At 36.3% G+C, this 22,627-nt stretch overlaps 2 pseudogenes; both read right to left on the bottom strand.

The window, feature by feature from the left end:
- Positions 1 to 12,551: 12,551 nt before the first annotated feature.
- LOC149537759 (jasmonoyl--L-amino acid synthetase JAR4 pseudogene) lies at positions 12,552 to 14,070 on the bottom strand (annotated as a pseudogene).
- Positions 14,071 to 18,575: 4,505 nt separating this feature from the next.
- Positions 18,576 to 20,095, bottom strand: LOC149537758 (jasmonoyl--L-amino acid synthetase JAR4 pseudogene; annotated as a pseudogene).
- Between the last annotated feature and the right edge of the window lie 2,532 nt (positions 20,096 to 22,627).

Below are 22,627 nucleotides of genomic sequence, written 5' to 3'. Positions count from 1 at the left end.
GTAAAAGCTTTAGGCAAGGGTGCAAGTGTTTAACAACATTTTTTGGCATGCCCAATGGGTCCCTCATATTGAAGCATTCTAAGTTCACTAGTGTCAAGAAGAAAAGAACTCCAAATACATGCTGAGGAGATAGTGCTGATCTTAGTGTTCCAGGCCTTCAAAGTGGCTCATTTTCAAGTACTTGGTGACTCCAACTCTATATTTTGGTTTCTAGACTAAAGTTGTTGTGATTCATGCCCAAAGCTCACACAAGAGTATCTTCTAGAGGTAATTTTCAATATACTAAGCTCTCATTTTCAAACTCTAGAAGGAAAAGAAGTAGATTATCTATATAACCAATTAGGAGTGCAATAGTAGCAAATACACCTGCAAGATCTCTTTCCACTCCTCCTATTGATAGATCACTATTGAGGGCGTCATCCTTTCATCTAAATAGATCATTATTTCATATGGCTCAACCTAGAGCACATGCATTTGACACCTTTAATGGTGGGACTCCTCTCTTATTGGCTCAAAGACATGATATCCCATTGTTAGCTCTTAAAAGTATATCTAATTTTACTGGTGAAACTTCCATTTCCCCTATAGAGCATATCCAAGAAATATCAAATGTCTGCAATATGCATGGTATTACTGAATATGATTTTGTTGTTAGACTTCTAGCTTCATCACTAAAAGGAAAAGAATTACAATGGTATAGAGGTTTTCCCCACAACTCTATTACTGATTGGGATGGGTTAGGAGTAGAACTTTGTAAACATTTTGAAGATAAAAGTGATCATTTATCACTTTTGGAGCAGCTAACAACTATTAAGAGAGCCCCCCATGAATGTATGACAGATTTTAATAATAGATTTCAAAAGACATGGAATAGAATACCTACTGCAGTAAAGCATTCCCCTGGTAATGCCTTCTTACATTACCTTAGAGAATTTAATAGTGATATAACTACCATAATGCAAACTATGGGAGGGGATACCTTACCTGATGCTTATGGGATTTCCATAAAGGTAGAAAATATATTGATTCAAGGAGGGAAGTTAACTCCAAGGCCTCCAATGCCTTTCTTCCCTGATATGCCCAATCATCAACCTACTGTAGCCCCCATCCCTACCACATCTACAAGTTAGCCCCTTTATCTTGTCCCTTTAACCTCCACATCTTCAAATGGAATAGATGAAATTAAAGATATGATGTAGTTCATGATGCAAAATATAGACAACAAGTTGCAAGGTCCGAAGAAGAAGCTAAAGGATAGCTTCTCAGTAATAGAAAAGATGAGTAACAAGGTGGTGACCCTAGAAAGAAAACAAGATCAAAATAATAGGCCTTCAGTATCAAGGTCCCATGCATAATAGGCCTCCAAATCAAAACCAAAGTTATACTCCATATAATCAAAATAGGCCTACTTGTAATTCCCCTACTACAAATACAAATACAAATTGGGCCTTAGTCCCTCAAAATAATCTTTCTCAAGATCAAGACTTTTGCCCTTCTCGTAATTACTCCTATGGTTATTGTATGTGTCATAAGGTAGAGTCTTACTTAGCATTGACCACACAAGAGTAAGTAGCAAGACAACAATATAATGTTAGTCAATCTACTGATGGTTCTCATATACAATAGCAGGGTGATTGTTCTTTCATAAACCATCATTCAGAGGAGCATTGTCATTTCAATCATGATGATATAGCCCATAACACCAAAAGTAAGATGAGAGCTATTGAGGATGCTACTCCCTCACCTAATTAGGCCTCAACTTCAGGTGTTGCTCCTCATGTGCCAGTGACAAATGCTCAATCCAATGTTGCTCCTCAGTAGAAGCATAACACAAGCAATAAGGGTGTTCTTAAATCTCAGAGTGCTCAATTTCAATCAACAGAAAAATTGGTACTCTTTTCAATGTGGTGGATCAAATGAAGAGGAACAATGTCAGGGTCCCTATATGGGATGTTGTTATTTCTATTCCATCACATATAAGTTACTACAACAGGAGTTAGAGAGCATAGAAGTGAAAGATCAACCACCTAGAGAAGAGGATGCAACAAGCCTAGTGCAACCAATAAAAGGAGGAGAAACAAGTAAGAAAATTATGCCTCCTCCCTTTTATGTCTCTTTGATCATAGGAGATAAACTAGTCCATAATTGCATGATTGATTAAGGGTTTAGTAGTTTAGTAATGTCTAGAACTGTAGCTGATATCCTTGGCATCAAGTATGAACCAATGGTTAGGGATGTGCTCCAATTAGATGGTAGTTCTTTCAAGACTGTAGGAGTCTTGAAAAATATAAAGATGGCATTGTATGCATGCTCTAGTTGTAATGTTACACAAGATATATTAGTAGTTGAGGTCAAACCATATTTTGTAATCTATCTTTCTAGAGACTTTATTGAAAAAATAAGTGGTTATATTTCATCTAATTGGTCTTACATGTTTTCTAGAACAAGGTATGGAACAAAATCTTCCATAACAACAAAGCCTCTATCCCTTAATCATATAGAAACCTATATCCCTAGTCCCATAAACATGAATTGCCCTATTTCTGAAGAAGAAGATGGGGACATATCAAAGGAGCCTACTACTCCTTTGGTAGAAGTGCTTGATTATCGTTTGTATGAGTGGGCCACTACTTATCAATTTGATCTAGTACAAGAAGCCCTAGAAATTGGCCTTGGCACATATTACATAATAGAAAAGGATGCTCCTATTCCTAATCTCATAAATAAGGAAGAGGACACTGATGGATTGTGGAGCATGTTTTTTGATGGCTCAAGAACTAAGAATGGTTCACGGGCTGGTGTCATGCTCATTTCCCCTGAATTGGAGAAGTATTATTTCTCTTATAGACTTCAATTTAGCTACACCAATAATGTAGCAGAGTATGAAGCTTTGATCCAAGGTCTCCAACTTGCACAAAAGAGAGGAATCAAGGCTCTAAGGGTATTTGGGGATAGTGAGTTGGTTGTTAATCAAGTAAGAAATTAGAATGTTATAATGAACAACCTCCTCAAATCATAGAAGCATAGAGTGTGGGATCTTCTTGAAGGTTTTCAAGCATTCAATATTCAAAGTGTTCCTAGGAACAAGAACAAACATGTTGATAGGCTTGTAGTCATTGGTGCTCACTATGATGTACTAGAACATGTTGAGGATGAAAAGGAGAAGCATGTCAGATTGGTTTTAAGATTTGCAATCCCAGACAACAATACCAATTGGAAAGTCTTTGATTCTGATGTACAAATTTGCAAGTTCCTGCAAAGTGAGGTAGAGTTCTCAGAGAGGAATCAATCTAGGCTACAAGGGCAGTATAGTGATCTAATCGTGAACCTCAATTCAAAAAAATTACCCAAAGGCCTAATCACTTCGAAGAGTATATTCAACCCTAATGATCAGGCAAGGAATAGGGGTTTGAATCTAGCTACCAACAAAGATGATCACATACAAGTTGAAATTGTTGATGGAAGGACACTTAATTTGGGAAAGGTATGTTCTGAAATTGAACAAGAAAGTTTTGTTCATCAATGTCGAGAACTCGATGACGTATTTGCATGGACATATGATGATTTGAAGGTTTTTGACCCAAGTTCATTCCAACATACCATAGATTTGAATGATAATGCTAAACCTGTTTGACAAAAGCAAAGGCCAATTAATACTTGGATCGAATCCATGATGAGAAAATAATTACCCAAGATGATAGAGGCTAATATTATTTTTTCCTTTTAAGAATTCTTCTTGGGTAGCTAATCTTGCCTTTGTTAAGAAGAAGAGTGAAGAAATTAGATTGTGTATAGATTTTAGGGACCTTAATAGGGCTTCTCTTAAAGATCACCATCCTCTCCCTTCCATGGAGAAAATATTGTCCAAAGTTAGTGGTTCAGAGAGATTTTCTTTCTTAGATGGGTTTTCAGGTTATAATCAATTGTTAGTCAAAGAGTCGGACTGATACAAGACAACCTTTACTACTAAATGGGGCACTTATGCCTATAGCAAGATACCTTTTGGACTAACTAATGCAAGTGCTACTTTTCAAAAGGCAATGGAGATGGCTTTCAAGAATATGATTGAGAAATTTGTCCTCGTCTACCTTGATGATATAACAGTCTACTTCAAGAATGTGGTAGATCATTTTGGTCATTTGAGGCGGGTGTTCATTAAATGTAGATAATATGGTGTATCCCTAAATCCAAGCAAGTGTGTGTTTGCTACTAATCAAGGAAAATTGCTTGCAAAGATTGTGTCTAAGGAGGGTTTGACTATTGATCTAGAGAGAACAAAGGTAATTCTTGCTCTCCCACTTCCTACTCATAAGAAACAATTGCAAAAATTCCTTGGTAGAATCAATTTTGTAAGGAGATTTATCCCTAATCTTGTTACCATGGTTAAGCCTCTTACATTTATGGTAAAAAAGAACATGTTGTTTCCCTGGACAAGGGAAGGGAGAGCTAGTTTTGAAGAGATTAAAGAAGCAATAACATCAACTCCTACCCTTATCAACCCCAAATTTGGTAAGGATTTCATTCTCTATTCCCTTAAAGGTGAGTAAAATATATTAGTTGTCTTGACACAACTAAATGATACAAATAAAGAACAACCTATAGCCTTTTGCAGTGAAGGGCTAAAAGATTATGAAGGCAAGTACAATTATGTGGAGAAGCAGGTTCTTGCTATCATAAGTTCCTTAAAGAAGTTAAAACATTTGTTATTACATAACGAGATCCAACTCTTGGTTCCTCATGCAGGTGTGAAGGACTTTCTTTTAAATAAGAATGTCAATGAGAAGAGGATTGGATGGATCACTAAAGTCATGGAGTATGACATAGACATCAAGATCACTAAAGTTGTAAGAGGTAAAGGGTTATGTAAATAGATGATTTCATCCCAAGAGCTAACTGAGGTTGCTCTAGTTATAGAAAATGCATAATTATTAGGGGATGAAAATCCAAATAATTAGATGCAACACATGACAACCTTCTTGTTAGGAGGAGGGTATCTAGAAGGATTAGACAGAGCTAAAAGAAGGCAATTCAAATCGCAATCTATCCCCTTTATCCTAGTGGATGGGATTCTTTTTAGAAAATATTTCAATGGAACCCTATTGAGATGCATCAATACTGATCAAATAGATAGGATGATTAGGGATTTTCATGATGGTCTTGATGGTGGTCATTTCTCAGCTAGGAAAACAGCTATGAAGATCATGAAAATTGGTTATTGTTGGCCAACTCTATTCCATGATTATAATAAACATGTGAGAAAATGTGAGAAATGTGCCTTCTTCTCAAGAAAATAAAGGTTAGCAACCCTTCCCCTACATCCTATTTAGGTTGATCAACCATTTTCCCAATAGGGGTTAGAATTTATTGGTCTAAGCAATCCACCTTCCAGCTCTGGTCACAAGTGGATCTTAGCTGAAATTGTTTACTTTACAAGTTGGATAGAGGTAGTAGCTTTAAAGGATTCCACAAAGACTTCAGTGGTTGATTTCCTTGATGGAATTGTAACTAGATTGGGCACCCCTTCAATAATCATATCTGACAATGCGAAGTCTTTTGCTGGGACTCATATTTGCTCTTGGGCAGTTGACCATGGTATCTATTTGAGCAACTCCTCAAATTACTACCCCCAAGGAAATGGCCTAGCTAAGTCCTCTAATAAGAACCTAATTAAAATCATGAAGAGGACTATTGATGATAACCAGAGGTGTTGGTATTCAAAGTTAAAGATAGCTCTCTAGGTTGATAGAATCACACCTAAGAGAGTAGTAGGGAATTCACCTTTCGTGTTGATGTATGGAACGGAGGCCGAACTTCCTATTCCCCTTGAAGTCCCCTCCCTTGAATTAGCTCATCAATTGGAGCTAATGGAAGATGATTTCATGACAGTCAGAATGGAATAGTTAATGGAACTAGAAGAAAAGAGGCTACAAGCTTTGCAGACACTTGAACTTCATCAACAACAAGTCAAAAAAAGCTTTGACAAGAGGACCAAAGTTACCTTGTTCTCAAGTGGGATGTAGACATAGCCAAACCAAGTAGGCACTCCAAATTTGATGCTATCTAAAGTGGACCTTATGTTATCACCAGCTACAAGCAGGCCAATGCTTTCAAACTATCCAGACCCAATGGTGATGTCCTGCCAATTCCAGTCAATGGAATCTATCTCAAACCCTATTTCTAGTGAGGGTTAGGGTTTTCTGTATATATTAGGTTAGTTTCCAATTTTCCAAGAAGTGTCAAGCATAGGTTGTCTCTTTGTTCTTCTAGAGATAGCTAGGTTTTTTGAAAAATTTGAGGTTGCAGAGAAGATAGAGGTAGAGTTTTCAAAGTTTTTTTCTATTGCAGATGTAGCAGTTCTTTAGTATTTCTAGTTTTTTGCAGAGAAAATTTCATATTTTTTATGACTTTGTAGCCCAATGGATACTAAAGGTCACTGATCATATACTTAGCAGGCCAATATCCCCTCTGAGTCACCAGATTTGTTAGTCATATTTACCCTCCTGCCAAAATTTGAGTTTTGTTTGTCAAACATGCCCAACGGTCATATTTTTAAATGTTCAAATGGTCCAATATTATAAAAAATATATTTCAAACCTTAGTTATGTTTTATGTCCTAAGTCTTAAAGTGGTCGCATTTTATTAAGATCCTGGTGGGTCTGCATCTTCTCATATGTCTGATCTTCCAAGATCCATGACTGTCGATTTCTCATTATCAAAAGTTGCATGACAAAAAGTCATAATGACATAGCAACAAGGTGCCATCCATCCCAATGGGCCTTTCTTCCTTGTGGCTTGTGGGGATGTCAAAAATAATGACATGTGTTAAAATTCTATTCATTGCTTTTTGATTTGGGCTAGTTCTTGACGTACCTTATCCAATGTTAGATTGAAGATTGACCAACGGTTGTGACCTTGTTGCTATGCATAAATGTACGAGGATTTTTCCTAAAGAGATAGTGATAGACCTACACGTAGACAAGTGGGGCCGGTTTGAAGCTTAAGCCACATAGTAAGAAAAGAGTCAAGGTAATTTGATGATGTGGTAGTACTTGATGGATTAGAGGTACTAACAAGGATGGTCAACTAGAGCTTTGTCATGGTCATCTGATCTATGCATGTCACTATGTCGCTAAGAAAAAATGTACGATTAAAATGCATAGCAAAATAGTGAAGGTGTGACATGTGGACGTGTGGGTCTTGTTTTCATTTGGGCCGCAAGCAAAAGGATGTCAAATGAGTTGGCATAGAGCGGGGTTTTGATTGGTCAAAGTACTAATAGGGGTCAATGCATCTTTAGGACTATTAGATTGAATGCAGATCGAGCATCGTTGTTATGTCGCTAACCAAAGATGCAAGGCCATTATCCATAGAGACATAACAATAGGTGGACACATGTCCTAGTGGGCCTGGGTGGTGAATAAGTAGTGACGGTTAAGTTCACAGTTTCACAAGGTTAACAGTTATTAAAGATAAAAAGGTGGTGAAGCTATGACTAGGATTAGGTCAATAGGTCAACATAAGTTTGAATTTTGGTGAGGTGGTGGAATGATAAAATATGACTATTCCACGTGGTGAAGCCTGAAGATTGATTCCAGTTGACCGATGACATGGCTGACTTGGCATGCTGACAATAAAGAAAGATAGTTTTTAATGGCGAATATGATCTTCTCAATCATCTGCAACCACTTTCATCATTCTCCATGCCCGATAGATACAAAGGGCATTCCCTTTACCACCTAGTTATCCATTTACTCGATTGAAACATTAATGGTCACCATTTTTGTCTTGTCAAGGTTATGTTTGGTGAATAGAATGATTTTCCTGCATCTAGATGTGTACCATGATCAAATCTTTCCCAAATTTGCAGTGATTGTTCTCTACAATATTAAATTGTTGAGCTTTGCCTTAGGGTAGAAGCTATTTAAGTTATGCTTGAACTATAAAAGCAAATTTTGTAACCCTTCTTAGGGTCAGTCATTTCTTTTGATTCTTTAGTAGCAGTATTATGTTCTGTTAATGTAGTTCCCTTTTGTCTATAAATGAATGTAATCTCTATTGTGCCTCATTCTCCATTAATATAAGTGTAAAACCTTCTTACCTTTGTTAATGTATTTTATTTTCATTCTTCAATCTACATAAAAGTATCTACTATTGCCCTTTGAATATTGTGGAGTGAAGTCCCTTCCTCGTAGTATCCATTTGGTTTATTATTTTTATGTGGTTGTTGGGTTAAAACAAAGATTGAATCAATGTCTTCTGAGATTACCTTGATGAGTAGTGCATTGTTAGGAAGAAATAGGACTAGACAAACTATTTTAGTGTATCATCCCATTTATATTAGATTAGATAGTTTTCTTTCATGCATTCCTTCTCCCTTTTCCTTCTAAAGAGTATTTAGGTGCACCTTGATAGTAAGGAATTCAGCCATCTCTAAAGACTCAATCTCATAGTTCAAGTCCCACATCTTGGAGATTATTTCCATGTTTCACAAGGTTGCCTTTAGGTAAAAACTTTAGGCAAGGGTGCAAGCTTTTGTGACAACAAGTACCTCATTATGCCTTGTTGTCAGGACCCAAGTTTGCTTTCAACATTGCATTATAGTTTCCTTTCTATTTATGCATTGTTTGTAGCTACATTTTTGTTCATCTTAGTGGGGGTGTTAGAGTAAAAGGTTAATTTAATTTAATTTATTAAATTACCTTTACTCCCTTCTTAAGATTTTCCTTTATGCACTTGGATTTCCATTTAACAATTAATTAGTAATTATTAAATGTCATTTTTACCTCTTAGAGTTTCCCTTTTAGGTTTTTGGTCTCCTTCATAAGGATTGATCATTTGTAAATTCATTCATTCTATTTTGCACAAGGAAATACAATCTTCTTGATTATCGAGCAAACCCTTCTCTCTCTCTACTTTTCTTACTTCCTTGTAACAGGTTATTTGTATGCAAGATATCCAAGAATCTATGGATTTTTTCATTACCAAATCCTTCACTAGAAACTCATAATACCTAGGTAATGTCATGTATATGTGAAAACCTAACCTGTTAGGAGCACGCATAAACAAAAAAACATTAGTTGTACATGTGCATATCAAAGATTAAAAACAAATCAAAATACAACTAATGTTAGACTTGAGTTTTACAACTTAATACAATCGAGAAGAAAGAGTCCCCATGCAACCTCAAAGCAACTCAACAATGTGCCCATAGGAGGCCTTGTTAGTATCCTTTAGATTGTAATTGTGAGTGTGCTCTTCCAAACACAACTATGAATCCCAATTATATAAAATTACAATAATGAATGAAAACCTATGCTAAATGATCAAGAATAGCTCAAGAGTTGGCTATGGAAAAAACCATTCTTGAGAGCATTCAAAGAGGTGAGTGATGGATGCAAATAATCAAACTAACATTGCAAATCTAGAATGTCAATACAATATTAAGGCTAGAATGTAAACAACTACCAAAGGTTAGCTCTACACATAAAAATCTCTAAAAGATCTAAAACTAAACTAGCATGATAACAATGCAAATGAGGAAGATGAAAAATGCTTGAGACAAACACTCTATTTATAGGTTTGAGAGAGGCCTCGAGGAGGTGGCATCTATGTGGCATCCACATAGCTGTCACAAGGGAGACATATGGGCTAAGGAGACAAACCATGCAAAGGTCAACACAAGCCTTTTGGATGAAAGGGATGGCTCAAGGTGTGCTCACACATGTGTGAGCAACCTTGGAGGAAGGAAAGGGGGACAAGTGTGTAAGAGGTGTGAATAAAATAATAAAATGGAAGCTTTATTAGACCTTGAGTTTCTCACACGTGTGAATAAACACTTATGAACTAAAAGGTGTATAAGATAATTAAGTGGGATTAATTAATGGGTAGGCTTAGAAGGATGAGAGTGATGGGTGTAAACTAGGTTTTAGGTGTGATTAAGATTAAATTAAATGGAATTTTACTTAATCACAGGAATATAGAATTTAATAAAGTGGAGAAGATTAAATAAATTGAAATTTATTTAAAGGGGATTGTATAGAGCACCATGCATTAAATAAATTTAATACATTAGAGGGGATGTATTTAAATTAAATTTAAATACATTAGAAAAATGAACCTATTTAATTAAATAAGTAGAAGAATATGACAAATATAATTAATTAATAAATAAATAATTTATAATATCAAAGGAAATATTAAATGAATTAATATAGTGTTTAGGAAAATTTTAAGTGTCTACATGTCAAAAGATCAAAACATACTAAATCTACTTATAACAATAACATAGATGATGTGGATAAATCCTCTATTACATTGTTTAAATGAAACATATAATTATATGTGTAAAAAAATCTCATTACCAATCTCTAAATAGCTTTCAAGTCCTCTAAACCAATGAAAACATAGATCAAGGAGCTACATAATTATTACAAGGTGTTCAGTGGTAAAATGGAAGCAGTTTAATAGGATGTAGACTTCCACTTTATGGGGCACTAAGTCATTCAAATATGTATATGTAAGGCAAATAGGGGGATTCCCAAGTATGATTCCACTTATGATCCAAATTAGATTAGCTAGTACCCAAAGGGAGAAGGGTGCTAATATTAAATATAGGTTGTAAAATGCAATACAAAGAAATACACTCTATTAGGCCCTTGATAGGATAATGTAAATGCAAAATTGAACTAATTGCTTAGGAAATGTAGATCTATATGCTATGTGAATACAATCAGCCCAATTAAGATACAAATCTAGGATAAGGATATGAAAGGAAATAAAATATAAAGGACTCACCTCTTAATATGTAGAGGAAGATGTATTCAAGCTCCAAAACTCGCAGATCTGAACTATAGCTGAATATTCATCCATGAATCTTGGAATGAAATGACAAAAGGAACAAAACCTAAAAATATCCCTAGAATCTAAGACTGAAGGACTCGGCTTGGAAAGACATCCTACAACTAGATTGACGTAGTCTGTGACTCTGAAACTGATGACTCCATAAAGCTTGTGAGCTATAGGTTCCAAATTTGTAATTATTTTCACTCCCAACCTACAAATCAACATAGAAAAGAAAGGTTTGGAGGTTTGGTTTTGATGAGGGCTTTCCTTGAGCCCTAGGTTAGGGAATTAACCGTATTTGACAAATGTAAATGTGAATGATTGTAAAACTAGATAAAGTTTAGGATACACCTTGCTTGAATGTATGTAAATGTGTTGTATTGTAGGTCTTGAATTTGGTATGAAGGAGGTAGGATATCTCCACAATTGCAATGGATCTATCATAACCACATCATGGAAATGAAAAATAAGAGTGAAATAGAAGAGGAGAAGAGAGAAAGAGACATTGAGCATAGGTCCAACCATGGTCCAAAAGAGGAATTATGAAAAAGGGTGCTAAAAGGTCTTAAAATGCAAGTGTGTCCATTTTGAGACAATACACAAGGAATAATGAATTACAAGCAACAATAGTTGACTCCATATGAACCTCAACTTCATAGACATGAGAACCTTAAAGAAGAATACAATATACCAATAAAAAATAAATTTGCAAATCAAACCATATTTGTATCAACATCAATCATGTGCTAAGCTTTGTAAAGTAAGGTCTTCTCCCCAATACCTAAACTAAAGGATATAAAATTCTAATGTTCAAATTATGATGAAAATATGACAAAAATAGATTTAGATATCTCACATAAAGTAGATTAATTCATCAAACATTTCTAGAGACTAAGGAATATGTTGAAAACCAGATACCACTTCATGTATCTCTCCAAACAAGTCCTCAGAATTAGTTTGATATTTCAAGATGAGAGACTGGGAGTCTTGGGATTATTAGATAGAAACATAATACTTACATGAAAATATAACCAATAACACAAAGGACTTGTTGGTAAACAGATTTGTCACAGAAGAATTTGCCCAATGGAGTGTATGTGGCAAATCGTTCACAACAGTTGGATAGGCCCTTGATATCTGACCTTCCTCTACGTTTCGAGGGGCAACTCCCTCATATGATATAATTTTGAAGCTTTTCAAATAGATATAAAATTAAAATGAAAGGGGAGAAATCTCATGATGACGAATGCATCACACGACTTCAAAGCTTTCTCAAACTACTAACTTAAAATTGCTAATAACAATGATCAAGATCTACGCTTGAAAAACTATTACTAGCACAACGTTGATCCACAGATTCATAAACATCTACACCATACCGTGAGAATGCTCACTACAAAGAGAATCAACATTTGAAACAATTTAGATTCAAAAAGAGGGAACTCAAACTGCACATTCCATTATTTTCTTGCACCAAGAAAGCAATAGAGATTTTTCAATTCAGAGATAAAAAGTGTACATACTTTCCGAAATTTATCCCTAGATCAAAACTTCAGCATGGTGTTCCCTTATTTTTCCAACCAAAAAGTCCCCTTTACAAAGCCCAAAAGAGCCCTTATATAGACAAAGAGGTTAATAACTACCCTTCTGTGGTTAATAACTACCTCCCAAATACGTGATTTGGGTGAGGTTAATTAACCTCTACAAAATTAACCTTGAATGACTTGATACTTTGACCTCACACCTTCTACTTTTTCACTGAGCTCCCAAAATATTACATAGTGACCTGGTTCAGTTGACTTATCTGCATAGCTTGTGAAGTCAACCAGCTCCACATTTTCTTCCCTCACTAGTCTGGTAGCCTTCTCAACGGCTATCTATAAATCTTTGTCTGTGATCTTGTCGATGTTTAATGTGAGGAGGAGGTTCTTTCGGCACATGTATGACAATTGTGGAGTAGAATTGTAAAATCTAGTCACTCTAACAACATCACCGAGCCTGTACCTGTAAAGTCTAGCACATGTTGTGACCACCACCTCATAATCCTGCCCGACTTTTAGTTCTGTCAGACCCATAGTTTCAAATTGAGTATGGTGGGCATTACTACATTCTAAACCATTTTCCCATTCTCATGATGCAGATGGAGTGGAATGAATTCAAAATATGCAAGGTTGGGTACCACCGTGAAAGTTGCATTCTCTGGTGGGAATGTGGGATTCACATTGGCTGCAAATCCACCTTCAGTGGCACCGTAATCTCCACTCATCAATGGAAGATCACCTACATAATGTCTCAATTTTCTTAGGCATGGTTCCACGGCACCAGTAGTGACACAATGGATATACTTGATACTGGGCCAAAGCCGTGGGATGATTCCATGCCAATTCTCCATGTCTTTACATTTTTCATAGATGTGACTTGCTAAAGTTGGATTTGGTTTAAGAAATTTTGAAATGGCCCCTCTCATAGAAGGCACTTTGATTCGTTCATTAAGTCTCACTTCCTTGATATCAGAACAAAGTTCTTGCCAGACTTGCTCGAGTGTCCGCAGAGCATCCACTATGGAGTAAGAAAAAAATTGATCAGAAATATTCTACCTCATTTGAATATAGCAGTGCACATAGTAGATGGCAATACAAGGATTGTTGAGGATCATTCCCAAATACAACCTCATCTAGACTGCATGGAAAAATCTGGCTTCTCTCCCTAAACATCCTATAAAGTTCACTAGCAAATATATGTGAAGTCACAGTGCAAGCTACAAAGCCCCCCTTCACTGCGAATTTGTTTGCTACCATAAATGAGTTCAAATACTCTTCCCCCAAGTCTGATTGGAAATAATCTAGCTCGATAGGCGGCAGAAATATGAAAGACCTGCACCATTCCTGAGAGCAATTCTTCATTAAGAGGGATGAATTTGAGCCTCCCGTCAGTAGTCCCAAAGCTCAATGAGAACGCAGAGATTGGCTGAGCAGTAAGAAGGGGGGATTGATCTCTGTGGGCAACTTGGAGAATGTAGGGCTCGAGGTCAGCGTGAATGGCGAGAGGAACTTGTGCTTTGAACTCCCCCGGATCTGTGCTTCCATTTACTTCCCATTTCCGCAAATACTCCGTCGCACTGTTACGCTCCAGAATCTTCTTCAGCGTCTCCCGCTGCACGAGCTCTGCATCCCTCGTTATCGCCTCGAATTCCTCAATCACATTCTCATTTAGATTTGCATTCGCCATTTTCGGCCTCAAATTCCTTCTGCTCTTCCTTTGTGCGATCTTCCTCGGTGCAGACTTAAAACATTTAAGATCGCTTTATAGTGAATCAAAGAGACTCTGCATGTTGTGTCCATGTTTCTCCAATTCTTATTTAAAGTCAAGAAGATTGTACAAATCTTCCAAAGTGTTGGTAAACAGATTTGAAAATTTTCACTCCCAACACCAAAATCTCTGAGTATTTCGAAAGTATTTGTGAACACAACTATTTTCCAGCCATCCTTTTCTATTTCCTCCACCTTAAGACTAACCAGGCGTAATATCTACACTTGTCTTTTAGATGATCTTTCTTCTAGTTCTTAACCTCAATCAGCTAAACAAAGAAGGTTAATGATTGTCTCAGAGAGGTTAAGAAAAATATATTTTTGGAGGTTATCATTTACCTTTTGAGAGGTTAATGGTTAGGAAAAACGTATTTTTGGGTGTTAACATTAACCTTTTCTTTGGAGGTTAAGAAAAACGTATTCTTGAACGCTATCATTAACCTATTGGAGAGGTTAAGAAAAACGTATTTTTAGTGGTTAACATTAACCTATTGAGAAGTTAAAGGTTAAGAAACACGTGTTTGGGTGGCGACCATTAACCTTTTATAACTTGAGGCTCAGAAGTTGGATTTCAATGATCTCAAGTGCTGTGCGGAGCTGGTAATGAGTCGGAGACATGAAGATTTAGAATTCACAAAAGCTCAGAGATGAAAATTGCCAATTTAAAGCTTAAAATCAAGCAATTTTCAAAAATCAACGAAGACTTATAAAATTGAAAGAATTTTATAACCGGGCAACAACTAGCTGTAACTGGGGACAAGGACTGACAAGGACGAAGCTCGAATCCAGAATGAATAAAGTAGTGCTTTATCCATTGGGCTGTGAAATAGAGTCATTCGAGGGGCCAATTTGCAAAAGGGAGGAAACTAGCACCGAAAACCAGACAACTTGAAAGAAAAACTAGACACAACAAAAACTCCTAACTAGACTATATACAAGGTAGGTTTCCCTACCACCAATGACTCAAAGTATAATCATGCAAATCCATTGACTGGATGGGGAAAATAAATACCATGGCGTGCTAACATGTGACCACTTTCAGGTTCCTGTGGACTCAAGTGTAAGTTCTCTCTTTGAATTCCAATTCTGAGACTCTTAGCATTCTTCACATCACTTGATAAAGGAATGTATCCAAATAACCGGGCTTCATCAAAAATCTCAGATTTCGAAATCATCTCCACTTCCTGTTGCCTGTCATTGATGAATTCATCTTGAGAGAGTTGAAGTATAAGGCTTTCAAGTTTCTCAACACATTTATGATCTTCTCTTGTACTTGGAAAACCCTCTACTTGAGTTTCTAGTGGTTGATCATCAAGAAGTCTTGAATTCATTTCTAACACCAGACAATCTTTCTTTTCCACGGGAATGATTTTGTTTGTATTTTCCATGAAATTATTCCAATATGAATGCACTTCCTTTCCCCACTGAATCTTCCCATAATGTATTTCTTCCTCTTCTTCCATCATATTGCTCAAAGAAGAAACAATCATCCTTTCCATTTGGGTGCACGTATGCTCCATTGAGTCTATCTGATCAAGAGAATTGATCATTAAGTGACATTGATGTAAGGAGAATTCTTTTTAAAAAGTGTCGTCATCTATGCCTTCATCTTCACATTTTTCAATCATTAAATCACAACACATCTCTTCAAGGCCAATTACTTCTCTAGTGCAAGGTACCATCATAACGTTCTCTTCAATATGGTTTCCACTTGTGAATTGGAATGCTTCAACTTCAGGCTTCATGCATGAGGAAGAATAAGAATATGATGTGTCACCTTCTCTTACTTGAAACTTATCTTTCATTTCCATGTCTATTGTACTTGTCATTAAACATTCATCAATGTTTACACAAGCTTGGTGCATTAATTTTTCATGATGACCATCTTCACAAAATGAGAAAACTTCATATTCCACTTGCATGTAACTTGGAAGGGGATCCCTTGACAGCTCATCATCTTTCTCTTGAAAATGATCTTCTACTCTTGTGATGATCATTCCACTTTCTAAAAACTCCTCAACATCTGCAAAAGTAAAGACTTCAATCTCAGGAGTTAATGAAGATGTCTGCAAGATTTCACTCGAGGTTATTTCTTCACTAGTGGTGGTAGAAGATTGTGAAAAATATTCTAAATAATTGATTTCATCAATAGAGTCCTCATCATTAATGATTAGGGGTGAATTAATAGGAAGGTCTTCTCCACAGAGAAAGTCATCATCTGAAGCATTTAGGCACCAAGTAGGAATAAAAGTAGTATGCAATTCATCTTGATCCGCATTTCCCCCATCTTTAACCATATCTTCTATAATTCCTTGAGAAATACTTGATATTTCTTTTTCCTTCTCATTAGGATTGAGATGGTTGAATATGTTCTCCTGTTTTACATTACTAGACCCTTTTCCTATAGACATCATTTCTTGACCATTTCCTTGACTAGACATAGAATCCTCATCTTCTTTCATGCATGAAGATTTAGATGAGTCATTTCTAACATTGGGATCAAGAGATATTTTGTTATCAAGGAAATAATTCTTGGATGAGTCTTCTTTCTCAAGTTCTCGCAATGTTTGTAGTAAAGAAGGATGCACATTGCCAGGATCCAGGTGTGCATTACCATAGAATCTTTTTAAAAATTCAACTTGATTAGGATCAATGGGAGCATGATTTTGATGAGCAATAGAGGCAGGCTTTGGGCTATTCTTCTGACCACCATTATCCATTCTCGATTCACATGAATTATTTTTCTGATCAAGTTCTTCATTATGCTCACATGCGAAACTTCTCTCCAAAGATGAATTTGTCTTGTGAGAGAAAAACTGATAATCTTTACCATCTTCTTCTTCTATCTTTTGCAATGTCTGGAGCAAAGATGGATGAGTCTCACCTAGATCTAGTTTCCATCCACCATAGAAACTCTTCAAAAAGCTAGCTTGTGTAGGATCATCAAAAATCCGATTTTGTTTAGGCGGAGGCGCATGAGAGATACTTTTATTATTCTTCATCACTGATTTAGATGAAAGACATTTTTTAGTAAAGCCTTCTTTATCTTTATATGTTGAATTTCTCTCCAAGAAGGATTCTTGATAATGAGAAAGAAACCCATATTCTTTTCTATCATCTTCTTTGATCTTTTGAAAAACTTGAAGTAAGTGGGGATGAACCATTTTAGGATCTAACCTCCTACCGCCATAGAAATTCTTCAAGAATTCAACTTGCAGAGGTACATCGGGAATCTGTTTCTTAGGATATAAAAAGTATTCATCATCACTGTCACTATCACTATCGCTTTCAACTTTTCCCTTGTACCAAACCATGTTTTAAATTCGAACCTCAGATAGAGTCGCCAATATTCGATCTTCTAAATAGAGTCACCAACCTTCATTCAAGGGAAGGTACCTTCATCAGCTGAGTTACTGATTGTTATTTACTTGAGTTTGGATGTGACCAAGATTTTGCTTGTTCCTTCTTGGAATGACTACTACTCTTTCAACAACGTTGTGACCAATACGAGCTCTTCACAAGATTTTCCCAAATTCTTCTTCTTTTTCGAGAACTTGATTCACCAGATGGTATTGTTGAGCACTTCGTCTACACCTCCAGGCTAGAGTGTTCAAGTCTGAGATGATATCCACCTAGTTGTCTTGGAAGCCGAGGTTTGGTTGGAGAATTGGAAAAATGTTCTCACATGGTAGCACCATTGTGCTTCATTACAGGTGACTGTCAATCTTTCTCGTTCAGTCTCCCCAGCAGAGTCGCCAAAAAATCTGTTGGTAAACAGATTTGTCACAAAAGAATTTGCCCAATGGAGTGTATGTGGCAAATCGTTCACAACAGTTGGATAGGCCCTTGATATCTGACTTTCCTCTGCGTTTCGAGTGGCAGCTCCCTCATATGATATAATTTTGAAGCTTTTCAAATAGATATAAAATTAAAATGAAAGGGGAGAAAGCTCATGATGACGAATGCACCACACGACTTCAAAGCTTTCTCAAACTACTAACTTAAAATTGCTAATAACAATGATCAAGATCTACGCTTGAAAAACTATTACTAGCACAACGTTGATCCACAGATTCATAAACATCTACACCATACCGTGAGAATTCTCACTACAAAGAGAATCAACATTTGAAACAATTTAGATTCGAAAAGAGGGAACTCAAACTACACATTCCATTATTTTCTTGCACCAAGAAAGCAATAGAGATTTTTCAATTCAGAGATAAAAAGTGTACATACTTTCCAAAATTTATCCCTAGATCAAAACTTCAGCATGGTGTTCCCTTATTTTTCCAACCAAAAAGTCCCCTTTACAAAGCCCAAAAGAGCCCTTATATAGACAAAGAGGTTAATAACTACCCTTTTGTGGTTAATAACTACCTCCCAAATACATGATTTGGGTGAGGTTAATTAACCTCTACAAAATTAACCTTGAATGACTTGATACTTTGACCTCACACCTTCTACTTTTTCACTGAGCTCCCAAAATATTACATAGTGACCTGGTTCAGTTGACTTATCTGCATAGCTTGTGAAGTCAACCAGCTCCACATTTTCTTCCCTCACTAGTCTGGTAGCCTTCTCAACGGCTATCTATAAATCTTTTTTTGTGATCTTGTCGATGTTTAATGTGAGGAGGAGGTTCTTTCGGCACATGTATGACAATTGTGGAGTAGAATTGTAAAATCCAGTCACTCTGACAACATCACCGAGCCTGTACCTGTAAAGTCTAGCACATGTTGTGACCACCACCTCATAATCCTGCCTGACTTTTAGTTCTGTCAGACCCACAGTTTCAAATTGAGTATGGTGGGCATTAGCTACATTCTAAACCATTTTCCCATTCTCATGATGCAGATGGAGTGGAATGAATTCAAAATATGCAAGGTTGGGTACCACCGTGAAAGTTGCATTCTCTGGTGGGAATGTGGGATTCACATTGGCTGCAAATCCACCTTCAGTGGCACCGTAATCTCCACTCATCAATGGAAGATCGCCTGCATAATGTCTCAATTTTCTTAGGCATGGTTCCATGGCACCAGTAGTGACACAATGGATATACTTGATATTGGGCCAAAGCCGTGGGATGATTCCATGCCAATTCTCCATGTCTTTACATTTTTCGTAGATGTGACTTGCTAAAGTTGGATTTGGTTTAAGCAATTTTGAAATAGCCCCTCTCATAGAAGGCACTATGATTCGTTCATTAAGTCTCACTTCCTTGATATCAGAACAAAGTTCTTGCCAGACTTGCTCGAGTGTCCGCAGAGCATCCACTATGGAGTAAGAAAAAAATTGATCGGAAATATTCTACCTCATTTGAATATAGTAGTTCACATAGTAGATGGCAATACAAGGATTGTTGAGGATCATTCCCAAATACAACCTCATCTGGACTACATGGAAAAATCTGGCTTCTCTCCCTAAACATCCTATAAAGTTCACTAGCAAATATATGTGAAGTCACAGTGCAAGCTACAAAGCCCCCCTTCACTGCGAATTTGTTTGCTACCATAAATGAGTTCAAATACTCTTCCCCCAGGTCTGATTGGAAATAATCTAGCTCGATAGGCGGCAGAAATACGAAAGACCTGCACCATTTCTAAGAGCAATTCTTCATTAAGAGGGATGAATTTGAGCCTTCCGTCAGTAGTCCCAGAGCTCAGTGAGAACGCAGAGATTGGCTGAGCAGTAAGAAGGGGGGATTGATCTCTGTGGGCAACTTGGAGAATGTAGGGCTCGAGGTCAGCATGAATGGCGAGAGGAACTTGTGCTTTGAACTCCCTCGGATCTGTGCTACCATTTACTCGCCATTTCTGCAAATACTCCGTCGCACTGTTACGCTCCAGAATCTTCTTCAGCGTCTCCCGCTGCACGCGCTCTGCATCCCTCGTTATCGCCTCGAATTCCTCAATCACATTCTCATTTAGATTTGCATTCGCCATTTTTGGCCTCAAATTCCTTCTGCTCTTCGTTTGTGCGATCTTCCTCGGTGCAGACTTAAAACATTTAAGACCGCTTTATAGTGAATCAAAGAGACTCTGCATGTTGTGTCCATGTTTCTCCAATTCTTATTTAAAGTCAAGAAGATTGTACAAATCTTCCAAAGTGTTGGTAAACAGATTTGAAAATTTTCACTCCCAACACCAAAATCTCTGAGTATTTCGAAAGTATTTGTGAACACAACTATTTTCCAGCCATCCTTTTCTATTTCCTCCACCTTAAGACTAACCAGGCGTAATATCTACACTTGTCTTTTAGATGATCTTTCTTCCAGTTCTTAACCTCAATCAACTAAACAAAGAAGGTTAATGATTGTCTCAGAGAGGTTAAGAAAAATATATTTTTGGAGGTTATCATTAACCTTTTGAGAGGTTAATGGTTAGGAAAAACGTATTTTTGGGTGTTAACATTAACCTTTTCTTTGGAGGTTAAGAAAAACGTATTCTTGAACGCTATCATTAACCTATTGGAGAGGTTAAGAAAAACATATTTTTAGTGGTTAACATTAACCTATTGAGAAGTTAAAGGTTAAGAAACACGTGTTTGGGTGGCGACCATTAACCTTTTATAACTTGAGGCTCAGAAGTTGGATTTCAATGATCTCAAGTGCTGTGCGAAGCTGGTAATGAGTCGGAGACATGAAGATTTAGAATTCACAAAAGCTCAGAGATGAAAATTGCCAATTTAAAGCTTAAAATCAAGCAATTTTCAAAAATCAACGAAGACTTATAAAATTGGAAGAATTTTATAACCGAGCAACAGGACTAAAGCACAAAAAAATAGAAAATAAAACACATAATATTTAATGTGGTTCACCCAATCTTAGGCTAGGTCCACAAAATATAGAGTCCAATATTATTATCTAATAATTCAGTTTGATTACAAACTGTAATCCCTTACAACTCAATACTATTGCAAGAAGGTACTAATTCATAAAATGAAAAAATCCCTAACCCTAAATCATTTTATACAAGACTTATGTCAGCTAAGAAATTAGGGTTTGAATATATCATCCAATAGAAAATAAAATTGAAATGTCTTTTATAATTAAAAAATCACTTTTAAGACCCGACAAGAATCATTTCCCCTTGACCTCATCATTGGCGTGCTTACCCAAAACCCCCATAGAAAAATATTGGAGAAAACTGCATCGATAAAAGTGGAGAAAAAATCAACCTCATAGTTTGATTAGGCTCCACATAACAACAGGGAAAACAAATAAAATCATGAAGATGCATCAAAAATTTCTAAGAACTCCTACATTCAAGACTAATTTACATGAGAAAAATATATACAAAAAATGCATATGATATTCAAGCAAACAACAACCAAATAGGCACTTGGTTTTATAAAAAAAAGATCAAGTTGTAGTCACCTAGCTGGTGTTGAGTTCAAATCTTTATCAAGAAAAAATAAAGATTTTTAAGCAAGAAACGTTGCTTAGATCATTCTTCAACCAAGTAGACCAAGAGTGGGTACACCATTTTCTGATACATAGAGAAAAAAATAATAAAATCTTACTATAAAAGAAACCTTCTCATTAGATTCATAATGGACTTATGACCATATCAAAGTGTAGATTCATCAATCTTATTATTTAAAAATTACTTAACAAGTAGCAGTTCCAAGTCATGTTTCTATGTACAAGAGATATCTAACTTCAATCAAGTATTTCTATTATACATGAGCATCCACCAATAAATCTATGCCAACATCAAATAAAAATTACAGTCACAAAGCTAGCAAATGTTTAATTTTCAAAACCAAAAAATAACTAACTAGAACACTATCAAAGCCTCAACTATAGAATTAGGTACATGTGAGGATCATGGTCTAACATCTTCTTAAAGGATGACCATATGCTCACTTAAACATGTCTTGTTCCCAAGATATCCTGCTGCAGACTCTCAAAAATGGTTCACGTCTACGATTTCATCACATTTTCACACTAACTCATCCCATTTTCTCATTTCACTAATTTTGATCTTTTGGCCAACTTGATTACCATTGGAGAACATTTCAAAAATATTCTTCATAATTTTTTATTGGAGCACATTTCAAAAATATTCTTCATAATTTTCTATCCCCTTTCAAATCAATTACATATCGCTTTGAAAATGATTACAATTTTGTCCAAACTTTTTGGAATTAACTCAGAATCACCCCAATCAACTCAAGATCATCCCAAATCAACCCAGAATCATCCCTAATCAACCCCAAATCATCTCAAATCAGCCATAATCATCCTGAAACATGTCAAATTTGTCAAATCAATCATCATCTATCCAACCCTAGTCATTCTCGTGTCTCTCAGTGCCTCATAAACCTATCAAATCTTATCAAACCCATCAAATATGACCTTAGTACTATCATTATTGCCATCCAATCATTGGCATTTTCGAGTCCCTCTGTATCAAATCGTGACATTATCAAACCATTTTAATAACATTGACAATGTCTATCGATATTATGAT

Source organism: Cupressus sempervirens, chromosome 9 (genome assembly GCF_028749045.1).
Source record: "Cupressus sempervirens isolate cs-2001-9-10 chromosome 9, ASM2874904v1, whole genome shotgun sequence".
Taxonomy (NCBI): domain Eukaryota; kingdom Viridiplantae; phylum Streptophyta; class Pinopsida; order Cupressales; family Cupressaceae; genus Cupressus; species Cupressus sempervirens.
The sequence above is the reverse complement of the archived record's forward strand: the minus strand, read 5'-3'. Positions and strand labels throughout refer to the sequence as shown.